This window comes from Octopus sinensis, linkage group LG15 (genome assembly GCF_006345805.1).
Source record: "Octopus sinensis linkage group LG15, ASM634580v1, whole genome shotgun sequence".
Classification (NCBI taxonomy): domain Eukaryota; kingdom Metazoa; phylum Mollusca; class Cephalopoda; order Octopoda; family Octopodidae; genus Octopus; species Octopus sinensis.
The window spans coordinates 49,695,300-49,708,520 of NC_043011.1; the positions used below are offsets into that span (position 1 = coordinate 49,695,300).

General features: G+C 39.8%; 1 long non-coding RNA gene across 1 annotated transcript in view; it reads left to right on the forward strand.

Annotated features, from left to right (window-relative positions):
* LOC118766337 overlaps positions 1-12,365 on the forward strand; it is a 28,594-nt gene extending 16,229 nt beyond the window's left edge. The window contains exon 3 of the long non-coding RNA XR_005002272.1: positions 12,215-12,365. This is a non-coding gene — a long non-coding RNA (uncharacterized LOC118766337). The remainder of the gene's footprint in view (positions 1-12,214) is intronic.
* Positions 12,366-13,221: the final 856 nt, after the last annotated feature.

Below are 13,221 nucleotides of genomic sequence, written 5' to 3' on the forward strand. Positions count from 1 at the left end.
TATTATTATTTCTTTATCTATTACTACTCTTATTATTTCTATTTATCTTTCCTTCCTCCTACTCTTCTTCTTCTGCTGCTGCTACTACTACTACTACTACTACTACTACTACTACTACTACTACTACTACTACTACTACTACTGTATTCCACTGCTGTATTGTGTTGCTGCCGATAATGACGACGAAGTACCGATAACGGAAGTTTGCACTACAATCAGTGATGCGTTAGAAAAACAAACAAAATTCAATAACATAAACTGTAAACTGATTATACCAATAAATATTCAAGCAATAACATCGAATAGATAAAAAAAATAAGTAAATAAATAAACAGAAGACAGAAACTTTTGGCAAAAGAAGAAATTGTTATAAATATGTTTTTACTTGTCACTGCGTGTCAGATGCAACTTGATTCCAATGTTTTACTATCGGAATTTATCGTAAAGAAATAAGGTAAAAACGATAATGCAAACATGTTTGGTGATGATAAATGGTTGGTTCGTAACATCAGTGCAACACTATTTATTATTTAGTATGAATATATGAATAGCCGTAAACAATAACACACACGCGCAAACCATATTCGTCAGTCCGATAAAATATATTGTTTCGACATCGGCTCATCGGGAACACCGATGGTGAAACGAGCCTTTATAGTAATAGAGATAAGCCGAAATAAAACTTTACATAGGTATGATAGAAAGTAAGTTCAAGTAACGATACTCCAGTTGCACTAAGCTTATTATGCATACTGAAAAGAGTAGACAGTAGTCCTGTCTACTTTCAAATATCTAAAGAAGAACAATATTATATATCCAATATGTTTTATCGGCAACATCTGAGTTTCAGATAAGACATAGGCGAAAGAGGATATTTGTCGAACTAACGATTATGGATTAAATACATATATTCACTTTCATACTTATCTTTGAGTGCTTTATTTCAAACCAGACATAGCCTCTTTCAAGTTATCATTCTCTGGAATATCTATAGAGATATTTTGAAATAATTTAATATGTATGTTTCAGATTTGCAATAATATATAATAGGAAATACATCCATTAGGAAAACCTTCCTCGTTGAAGCAAATGTTTCCAGAATGACGTCCGGAGCCGTAACAAAACACTGAAAAGAAAACATCTAATTTTCTTTACGAACACTACTATTTATATAGACTTGGTAAGCAAAAGAAGAGAAGGTGAATTTCAGAGTGTATAAGATTGTTATATCGGGGTAATTCGCAAATAGAAAAAAGTGTAAGAAAACTGTAAGAGTTCGTAAAGAGCAGGAATGCATTAAAGAGTATGGAATACTGATTACATACCAGTGAAAATGTTTTTAATACAATCCGTACAATCTGTATGGAATTAGTCCGGTTGTAAAACGGGCTCCTAAAATTTTAGCAAAATCGTATGGAAAGACTAATACGTTTCAAAACATTCCTATCTTGCTTTTAAATATTGCTTTGAGATTTAGATACTGCTTAGTTAGGTATCATTTCTGATGTATATAACTGATGCCATCTTGTAACAGTTTTACAGGATCTGCTCCATTCCAGTAATTTGTGTTCTATTGGATGCTCAATATTGTTCTTTATAGTGGAGGCGCAATGGCCCAGTGGTTAGGGCAGCGGACTCGCGGTCGTAGGATCGCGGTTTCGATTCCCAGACCGGGCGTTGTGAGTGTTTATTGAGCGAAAACACCTAAAGCTCCACGAGGCTCCGGCAGGGGGTGGTGGTGATCCCTGCTGTACTCATTCGCCACAACTTTCTCTCACTCTTTCTTCCTGTTTCTGTTGTACCTGTATTTCAAAGGGCCGGCCTTGTCACTCTCTGTTTCACGCTGAATATCCCCGAGAACTACGTTAAGGGTACACGTGTCTGTGGAGTGCTCAGCCACTTACACGTTAATTTCACGAGCAGGCTGTTCCGTTGATCGGATCAACCGGAACCCTCATCGTCGTAACCGACGGAGTGCTTCCACATTGTTCTTTACATATTTGAAATTAGACAAGACTGTTATTTACTCTTGTCAGTATGCCTAATAAGAGTGGTGCGACCGGCGTGTCGTTATTTGAACTTACTTTCAATCATACCTACGTAAAATTTGATTTAGGCTGATCTGTATTACTTTAAAAGTCCATTTCACCATCATTTACCACTGTTTTCAAAACAATTTATTTCCTGATTTTAATTTTTCCCCACTTATTCTTTTTAAGATTAACTTTATATTTCACTTTCCAATTATTAATTTTATAGTTCACTTTTGATGTTCTTGAATTTGTTTAAAAGTTAGATGTTTCACTGTTTGTTTTTAGAAATCTGTTCTTGATGGTATTTTACATAGGTTTTTAATAGTTTTAAAAATGTTTTTGACGTTTTTTATATATCCGATCTCAACTGTTTTCTTTTCAAATCCAGTTTTCACTCTTTCAAACGTTCTTTTCGTTGTTTTATTTTAAATTTACATTTATTTTTAACAAAGAAAATTATTGTTGTCATAGTTACTTTGAATTTTCACTTTTAAATTTACTTTCAAGTGCTTTCTTTTTGAAAATTTATTTTAAGTATATTTTTTTAAATATCGTCTGAAATATTCATTTTGCTTCTGTTTCCGACTGTTTTTCAAAAATATGTTTTTGTCTGCCCAATTACATCAAATTTCAAGTAACATTTAAAAAAAATTTTATTTTGGAGCAGTTGTTTTCTGAATTTTATTGCTTCCTGTATTTACTTACAAATCAACAGTCTTTTACTTCTATTTTTACCATTTGTTTGTGACTTTGCTCTTAAACTTTGCTTTTGACCCCTTCCACAAAAGCTTTGGTTTGTGTGTGTATGTTTAAATTTATTTTTATCCGTTTTCAATCTTTGATTTTATTTACATAAAAAATCTCAAATATTTTAAAACATTTTTTTCACATTTAATAATATGTATTTTTAGAATTTAAATCCAAATAAGAAATTTATAAAATTGAAAATATTTACATATTTTGTTTTGCTTGAGTCATATTTATAATTAAAATTTTGAAACTTAACCTTGGATATATTCACACATTTAGTTAAAAAATAAAAAATTCAAATTTAAACAAGTATCTCATAATCTTTTAATTCGATTTTTTTTTGCTATTCCATTGTATTTTAACTGTTTTGTAGATGTCGTATGACCGAATGTTAACGAAAGAAATTGTGTTCACTGCCACGAAATTGTAAGTTCCATCCCACAGCATGATATATTGAGAAAATGTAATTTTCTTTTACCTCACACGGACTCATGGATTGTATGCGAAATTAGGCTGGCGGAAATTCTATAGAAGCACGCCGGATGGATTGTACCCATCAATTTTTCTATTTTCACTCGTTTGAGGAAGATGGCAAGTTGATTATATTTACCCCAATGCTCGACTGGTACGTTGTTTATAGAAATTAGATAGATGGAAGTCAAAGTCGACTATGGCGGAATTTGAAACCAGAACTTAAAGCCGAAAGGAATGCCTCTAAACATTTTGTCTGGCATGTTAAGTATTCTATTAGCTCACCACCTGATTGTACTCATAATCAAAAAGGTACACCCTCATCACACACTATGTCACAGTGATTCTACTCAAGAATTATTTTAAAAGTACAGGTCTGTGTTGAAATTCCAGCCAATTACACATAGATTCAGGGGCAGGTAATTCCGAAGACCGAACAACTGACTCCTCATCGTCGAGCGACGGAGATCCAACATTTTATTGTTTTATCTTCTGTTGATATTTTTAATAATCATAGATAATTTAACTCATTGTTTGGCAATTTGGAAATAATTGAATATTGTATTTATAACATTCGAAACAAGAAGTCTTTATTCTACATAAATTCTATTTCCTCACTGCACTTTATTTTAATTACTTTTCTATTTTAATTTATTTTCGTATCTTGATTTAGATTAAGATTTCTTTGTTTGGCTTTTCTTGAATCTAATATTGTAATCTGCGATCGACAAGTTTAAGGAGTAACAGGCGGTAGCCCATGACAAATACTGCCCCCGTACGAAACCCTCAATCCAACACACACTCTCGTTCTCCCTCCGATGTTTCCTCCTACACGCACAAAACATACGCACACATAGCACACGCACACACGCACACACACACACACACCACACACACACACACACACACACACACACACACACAATAAAATAAATAAATGCGCCGTTTTAAAGCCTAGCCAGGCCCATAGGCCCGGTTTCCCGGTTTCTATGGCATATGTGTTCCCCAGCTGGACGGGACGCCAGTCCATCGCAGCGTTACCCAATTTTGGCCGACTGAGTGGACTGGAGCAACGTGAAATGAAGTGTTTTGCTCAAGAACACAACGCGTCGCCAGGTCCAGGAATCGAAACCACAATCTTACGATCATGATGCTGACACCCTAACCACTAAGCCACGCGCCTCCACACACACACACACACACACACATACAGAAAACTATATCGCATCCCTCGTCCGAGTCGGAACCTCCTGACTTGGGAACCTTACCATACGGTTAATAGGAGAAGTCTAGGAAAGTAAAGAAAAAGAAATGAAAGAAAAAAAGGAAACCATGTATATGATTCCAACACAAGCAACAAAGCCATCCCAAACACTCCCAATCTAACAACAGCACAGCATCAACTTAAAAACCATCATCCTCACCATTTCCACCATCAGCAACAAAAAGAAAGCGCACAGGTAAAACAACAACAACAACAACAACATACACGCAAAAACATCACTTATAAGCAAACACATAAACCCAACAACTACAGCATCATCTAAATACACAATGCTCAGAAATACAAAAGGAATTAATTTCCAGGTTGAGAAGATGTACGTTTGCCGAACCGCTAAGTTACGGAGACGTAAACACACCAGCACCGGTTGTCAAGAGATGTTGGGGGGGACAATCACAGACCACAAACGTACACACAGACACACACACACACCTATATATATATATATATATATATATATATATTATATATATATATATATATATATATATATATACATATATACGACGAACTTCTTTCAGTTTCCGTCTACCAAATCCACTCACAAGGCTTTGGTCGACCCGAGGCTAGAGTAGAAGACACTTGCCCAAGGTGCCATACAGTGGGTCTGAACCCGGAACCATGTGGTTGGTAAGCAAGCTACTTACCACAGAGCCACTCCTGCCCCTATAATATACTTTATATGTATTAGTGAATGTACTTCATTGATAGACATCAACGAGAGTTTGTAATTCGTGGGTAGTATTGAGTTTTAATATTTTGGATTCTGTTTAGCACGCCGGGCAAAATACTTGGCGGTATTTCATCCGTCTCTACGTTCTGAGTTCGAATTCCACCAAGGTCGACTTTGCCATTCATCCATTCGGTCTCGATGAAATAGGCACCAGTTATGCACTACGGTCAGGCAAATTCCGTTCCCCGAAATTTCTGGCTTTCTGCCAAAATTTGAAACCAATATTTCGCATTCAGTATAAGCTGGCAGAATCGTCAGCACGCCGGGCAAAATACTTAATGGTAATTCGTCTGCCGTCACGTTCTGAGTTCAAATTCCGCCGAGATCGACTTTGCCTTTCATCCTTTCGGGGTCGATTAAATAAGTACCATTTACGCACTGGGGTCGATATAATCGACTTAATCCTTTTGACTGTCCTTGTTTGACCTCTCTGTGTTTAGCCCCTTGTGCGTAGTAAAGAAATAAGTATTTCGTCTGCCGTTACGTTCTGAGTTCAAATTCCGCCGAGGTCGACTTTGCTTTTCATCCTTTCGGGGTCGATAAATTAAGTACCAGTTACGCCCTGGGGTCGATATAATCGACTTACTCCGTTTGTCTGTCCTTGTTTGTCCTCTCTGTGTTTAACCCCTTGTGGGTAGTAAAGAAATAGGTATTTCGTCCGTCTTTTCGTTCTGAGTTCAAATTCCGCCGAGGTCGAGTTTGCTTTTCATCCTTTCGGGGTCGATAAATTAAGTACCAGTTACGCCCTGGGGTCGATATAATCGACTTACTCCGTTTGTCTGTCCTTGATTGTCCTCTCTGTGCTTAGCCCCTTTGGGTAGTAAAGAAATAGGTATTTCGTCCAACTTTTCGTTCTGAGTTCAAATTCCGCCGAGGTTGACTTTGTCTTTCATCCTTTCGGGGTCGATGATATAAGGGGTTGACATAATCGACTTACTTCTATTTGAAACTATTGTTTTGGATTCAGTATCTTTACCTTCGTTAAATATGAGATTTAATGCCTTGTGGTGTTTGTGCACTATGGACAAATTCCATCAAATTCTCCATAAGTGGGAAAAACACTTCTTCAAACTTTAGAATTTGTGACACATAAACTTATTATATTTATAGTTTATTTTACTTTGTGTAAACATTTAACTAAACGCAAATGTCTTTAGCATTCTGTTGCTTTGCCTTATTCGGATAGATAGCTGATAGACAAACAGACAGACAGATAGATAAACAGGCAGAAAGGTAAGTAGGTCGGTCGGTCGGTAAGTAAGTAGGTAAGAAGGTTGTTAGGTAGGAAACTAGGTACGTATATTGGTAGGTAGATAGGTAAGTAGGTAGACAGATAGATAGGTAGATATCTTTATTGGCCACGCAGTGCTGAACCCAGAAAGGACAAAATACAAAGTAGAGCTTTTCTTTTGGGGAAGAAGAGAAGGAGAAAAAAAACGGGTCGAATTCCAATCAAAAGGGATCGTGAAAGGAAAAAAAAAAAAAAAAAGAAATAGATACATAGATAGGTAGGTAGGTAGAGAGTCAAACAGCTAGAAAGCTTGATAGAGATAGAGAGATAGATACATATATAGGTGGAGAGAATGATATATTGTTTTTGAATAGATAATTACATAGGTAAATAGACAGATAAACAGGCTGTTCTACAAACCGATTGATACAAAGGTAGATAAATTGGTAGATAAATAGATAGATAGATCGATCGATCGATCGATCGATAGATAGATAGATAGATAGATAGATAGATAGACAGATAGATAGGTAGGTATGTAGTTAGCTTAGTAGATAGGCAGGTAGGTAGGTAGGTTGGTTAATAGGTAGGTAGGCAGGCAGGCAAGTAGGTAGGTAGGTAGGTAGGTTGGTTAATAGGTAGGTAGGCAGGCAGGCAAGTAGGTAGGTAGGTAGGTAGGTAGGTAGGTAGGTAGGTAGGTAGGTAGGCAGGTAGGTAGGTGGGTTTGATACAAAGGTAGATAAATTGATAGATAAATAAATAAATAGATAGATAGATAGATAGATAGATAGATAGATAGATAGATAGATAGATAGATAGATAGATGTGTACGTATCAATTAATACATAAATACACAGACAAACAGATGAATACATAGATACTCCTTATAGATAAATTGATTAGAAAATAATTGGGTAGGTAGAAAAATAGGAAGATAGGTAAATTGATAGAGAGAGAAACAAATACGTATATAGATAAGTAGATAAATACATAGAGAAATTGATAGGTAGATAAGCAGACAGGTAGGTAGGTAGTTTGATAGATAGATAGATAGATAGATAGATAGATAGATAGATAGATACGTTTCTTTATTAGCCACACAGGGCTGCACACAGATAGAACAAATTACAAGGTAGAGCTTTTCTTTTGAAGGTTTTAAAAAAAAAAGGAAGGGGGAGTTTCGATCAAAAGGGATCGTAAAAGGAGAGAAAGAAGACAAAAAAAGGGGGGTTAAAAAAAAGGGGGTAGAGGAAAAAAAAAAAATTGATCAATAGGAATCGTTATCACAGAAATGTCAATATGAAGTGTAAAGGGGAGGACAGGTGAGGTTTACCCGTGGAAAGAAAAGCCTACGGAAAAGACCACGGTAACCTCGGTCAATGGAGTCTCATGTTATATTTCTTTTTTTCTTTTTTTTGCGAATAAGCAACTCTCTGTTTTCATTTATTTCTGGTTCATAGGAGATCATGCTCAAGGTGGCTTCGTCATTCATACGTGCCATTCTTGCTACATTCACCCATCTTTTTTAAAACATTCGCTAGACAAAACTTGCCTCTCTACTCTCACTTTCCTTTTCAAGTGGTACTTGAAGAAGTTGATGAGAGATTGACCAGAGAGGAAAGTGTTTGTCTCCAATCCTTTCAGACGCGTCCACCAGATACATTCTTTCGCCATAGCCACAAGGATGATGAAAATAGCTCTTCCTTCCCGTTTGAGAGGAGGGAGGCGTGACAATATTGACGATAGACTCAGCTGATAAACCGACTCGTCCCACACATGACAGCAGTTGTTCGACATAAGCCCACAGGTCGGAATGTTGGACACTGCACGAGTGCGTGCAGAACGGTTTCGTCGCTCTGCCCGCATCTCGGGCAGGTCGGCCCGTGTTTCTCGAGCCGTGTCTGTAGAGCTTATCCCGACGGGTAGCGCTTCTCGGTAGCACTGCCAGGCCGGCCAGGGATCTCTGGAAGTTGTTCCATGGGCCACACCTGTTCACTGTCGTCTACATAGAGCAGCAAGATGTCGCAGTCTCAGCGCGTGTCTGCGCATCATCAACCCACGGCATGCCCAGCCTCCTTTTAACGGGTGTTGACAGCAATGGATCGCCTGACCATCGGGACGCATCCTTTCCACAAGAAGCGAAAGAGAATGCGTTGTAGTTTGGTGATGGTAGGGTCGGGACAAGGTACGACGGTCAGGCGGTAGTAGATGACGGACGCGATGTACTTGTTCGCCACCTCCGCCCGACCTTTTAGGGACAGTTTCCTCTCGGCCCATTGCCGGGCGAGAGTGACCACCCTACTCGTTATCTCGTTTCCAGTTCTTCTCCACTTGGAGGTCCGGACCAAACCAGACCCCCCGAGCAACTCAACCGGGCCGTCGGTCCAGCGTCCCACGACGGAGGCGCTGGTGGACGGCATGCTTGCTTCTTTCTCAGGTGCCTAGTCGCAAGCCCACTGACTTTTCCCGGTTGATTTTCGCTCCTGTCACCGCTTCGTAGTTTTTTCAGTGTCTCGCCGACCTGCTCGATGTGCTCGTGGCTAGACACTATGACGGTGACGTCGTCCGCGTATGCAGACACGCTCGTCCCGCATCCCATTCTCGCGGGATGCCTCTCAAGGTTGCCAGCTTCCGCAATAATGGCTCGAGAGTCAATACGTATAGTAGCGACGAGAGGGGGCATCCCTGACGGACCGAACGTGCGATGTCGAAGGGTCTCGATAGATGTCCATTCACGCGAATACCGAACGGATACCTCTGTACAAAGCGGCTATCCAGCCGCGAAGACGCGGACCGAAGCCAGCCGTTCCGAGGACCGCCTCCAAGTATCGATGGTCCACCCTATCGAAAGCTTTCGATTGATCCAAATTGATCAGCGCCCCACCCATGCCAGGTTCGTTAACTACCCTGTCTATGAATGTAGCGCATCAGGTGAGGTTGTCATGGATGGTCCGGCCTGGCACGGCGCATGTTTGCGCCCTGTCGACCAGTTTTTCTTCTCGATGACAAGCGCCAACCTCTGGCTAGCACCTTGGCCAAAATTTTCAAGTCTGCATGCTAGCAGAGTGATGGGCCTAAAGTTATCTATTACATTTCCCTTGTTTAGATCTTTCTTCAGCAGTGTTACGGCTCCTCGGCTCACAAAACCAGGAATGCTCCCGTTTTGCTGCCAGTTGCAAGTACACGCCGCCAAGAGATCTCCAAACAAGTCTGGCATACAATTGTAAAGCTCGTAGGGTAGACCATCCAAACCCGGTGATTTGTCCCTCGAGCATTCTGCCATCGCTTCCTGCACTTCCGCCGCCGTGATGGCCTCGCAGCACCCTGCCTTTCTTGTCGAGAGTCGTGGCTAGGCTATGTAGGTAGGCACTGAAGTCCACCCTACGTTCTTGCCCTCCACTCGTTCCGAACAGTCGGGCAAAATGCTGCTGAAAGGCCTCACACATTTTACTGGCTCGAGCAATTCGCGCCCCTGTTCATCTACCAGTGACCGAATGGTGGCTTTGTTGCCTTGTTGCGCCTCTGCCACCCGGGCCTCTCTCGCGGCTCCACACACCTTCGTTCCTTAGAGCACGCATCCTAGCTCTGACAGCACATCCTTCGTGTTTGGCGTGAAGTGTTGGTCGAGGGCCAACCTCGCCGCCAAACGTCGGATGCGATGCCGCTTCTAATTGCCTCTTCTAGCTTCTTAAGTAGCTCACCCTCTACTCTATTTCTATCTATGGCTAGTGCTTTGCTGTACCTAATCGCTTCTGCTTTTACTGCTCTCTTGAGGGCAAACCACCATAGATAGATAGATAGATAGACAGATTGATAAATATACAAATAGATAGATAGACAGATAGATTATTTGATAAGGAATCGAAGAAGTACTTGTAGTGTCAATGGCCTACAGAGACCTGCCAAAGCATCTGAGATTAATGTTGGTGATATTCGGTCTGTGATATTTGCTGGCCAATGTCTCGAGAAAAAATTTAAATATCTCGACAAGGTCGGAACTGTAGACAATGCAATCATCTTCAACTGGAGACCGTGTTGGTTCTACTGAAGGTCGGTGTCAGACAGAGAACCAGCGAGGTGTATAGACACAGAAAGAAATACATATAAAAAATTAGTTATTAATAAAATCAGAAAATGCATGTAAAACCAGATGGATAGAAAATATTCACGTAGTATAGTGTGTGTGTGAGAGAGAGAAGAGAGAGGGAGAGGGAGAGGGATGGAGAGAGAGAGAGGTGGGGAGAGAGGGGGAGAGAGAGGAGGGGGAGAAAGATAGATTTTGAGAAAGACAGAAATATAATCATGCGTATAAACTCAAACGCACATTCACAAATATGCGTGTTCGAATCTATTTACGCACACACACACACACATTTCTTCCAGGTAACGACTTACTGTGAAAACCTGTGTTCATATATATATATATATTTACACATACACATATATACATATGCATATACGCATATTTATCTATCTATCTATCTATCTATCTATCTATCTATCTATCTATCTATCTATCTATCTATCTATCTATCTATCTGTCTATCTATCTATTTATCTATATATGTATACATATATAGACACACACATGTATATATCCATCAATCTGTCCAGCACTTATCTATCTCAAAATATACATATATGTACACACACACACACACACACACACACACACACACACACACACACACATACACACACACATACACATATATATCTTTACACTCGTACAATCACACACACACGCACATACACACACATTCATTCATTCATTTATTCATTCATTCATTCATTCATTCATTCATTTATTCATTCATTCATTTATTCATTCATTCATTCATTCATGTATTGGAATTCGAATTAAAGAAGAAAAGATCAAATGAAGATACGAAAGTAAATACTGAAAAAGAAAAAAAAAGCATACTCAAAAAAAATCACATAGAACAAGACAAAGACAGAAAAAAAAGAGACAGAAAATAAATCCGCCCACCCTTGGTCTACACAGAACAATGGAAGCGATGAAAGTCCGATGAAAAGCAAAGAAAAATTCTAGTTTAAAAATGAAACTAGAACTTTTATGATGACCCATGATTGGTGAGGGTCGAAGAAGGTAATTAATGTTTTGAAGCATTCTATTTGAAGACGGCTGAATGTGCGTGCGTGTGTGTGTGTGTGTGTGCGTGCGTGCGTGTGTGTGTGTGTGTGTTTGTGTGTGTTTGTGTGTGTGTGTGTGGTTTGTGTGTGTTTGTGTGTGTGTGTGTGTGTGCGTGTGTGTCTGTGTGTGTTTGTATGTGTGTGTGTTTGTGTGTGTTTGGTGGTGTGTTGTGTTGGTGTGTTTTGTGTGTGTGTGTGTGTGTTTGTGTGTGTGTGTGTTGTGTGTGGTGTGGGGTGTGTTTTGTGTGTGTTTGTGTGTGTGTGTGTGTGCGTGTGTGTGTTTGTGTGTGTTGTGTGTGTGTGTGTGTCTGTGTGTGTTTGTGGTTTTGGTGTTGTGTTTGTGTGTGTGTGTGTGTGTTTGTGTGTGTGTGTGTGTGTGTGTGTTTGTGTGTGTGTGTTTTAGTGTGTGTGTGTGTGTGGTAGGAGAGGAGGAAGGATAAGACTGCTAGAGATTTAAGTGGCAAATAGATATGTAATTGTACAACAGGCACTCCGTCGGTTACGACGACGAGGGTTACCAGTTGATCCGAATAATCGGAACATCCTGCTCTTCGTATGAGTGTACAAGTGGCTGAGCATTCTACAGACAGGTGAGCCCTTAATGTAGTTCTCAACGAGATTCAGCGTGGCAAAGAGTGTGACAACGCTGGCCCTTTCCAATTACAGGTACCACACATTTTTGCCATGCCAGCTGAGTGAACTGGAACAACGCGAAATAAAGTAATGAAGTCTCATTAGGCACTACCAAGTATCGAACTTGTGACCTTACGATCGAGAGCCGAATACCCTAACCACAAAATCACGCGCCTTCACTTAAATACACACACACACACGCACACACACACACACACATTCACACACACACACACACACACACACACACACACACACACACACGCACACACACACACACACACTTACACACACACACACGCACGCGCACAAACACCTTTACTGTTATTTGTTTCAGTCATTGGACTGCGACCATGCTGGGGCACTGCCTAGAAGAGTTTTAGTGAAAGAAATCGACCCCAGTACATATCTTTGGAAGTCTGATTCTTATTCTATCGATTTCTCTTTTGACGTACAACTAATTTACGGGGAAGCAAATAAATCAACACCGGTTATTAAGCGATGCAGGGACAGACACATAGAAACACACACAAGCACTCACACACTTACTTATGCACACAAACACACATAGGTGCACACACACACACACACACTTACTTATGCACACAAACACACATAGGTACACACACACACACACAAGCACTCACACACTTACTTATGCACACAAACACACATAGGTGCACACACACACACACACACACACACACACACACATATATATACATACGTACGTACCTATGCATAAACCCTCAACTAATTTTAAAATTTATTAGCTCTTTCAGTAATCATCCAAAGGCTATTAACAAGGAACTTAGAAATATTTCGCTTAGAATTTCTGGATTATCTGCTAATGTTGATACCTTTAACGATAAAGCCTAATTTTATAGCTTTGCCTTACTTAAAGTAGGCTATAAAGAAAAAGAAATTACCTATA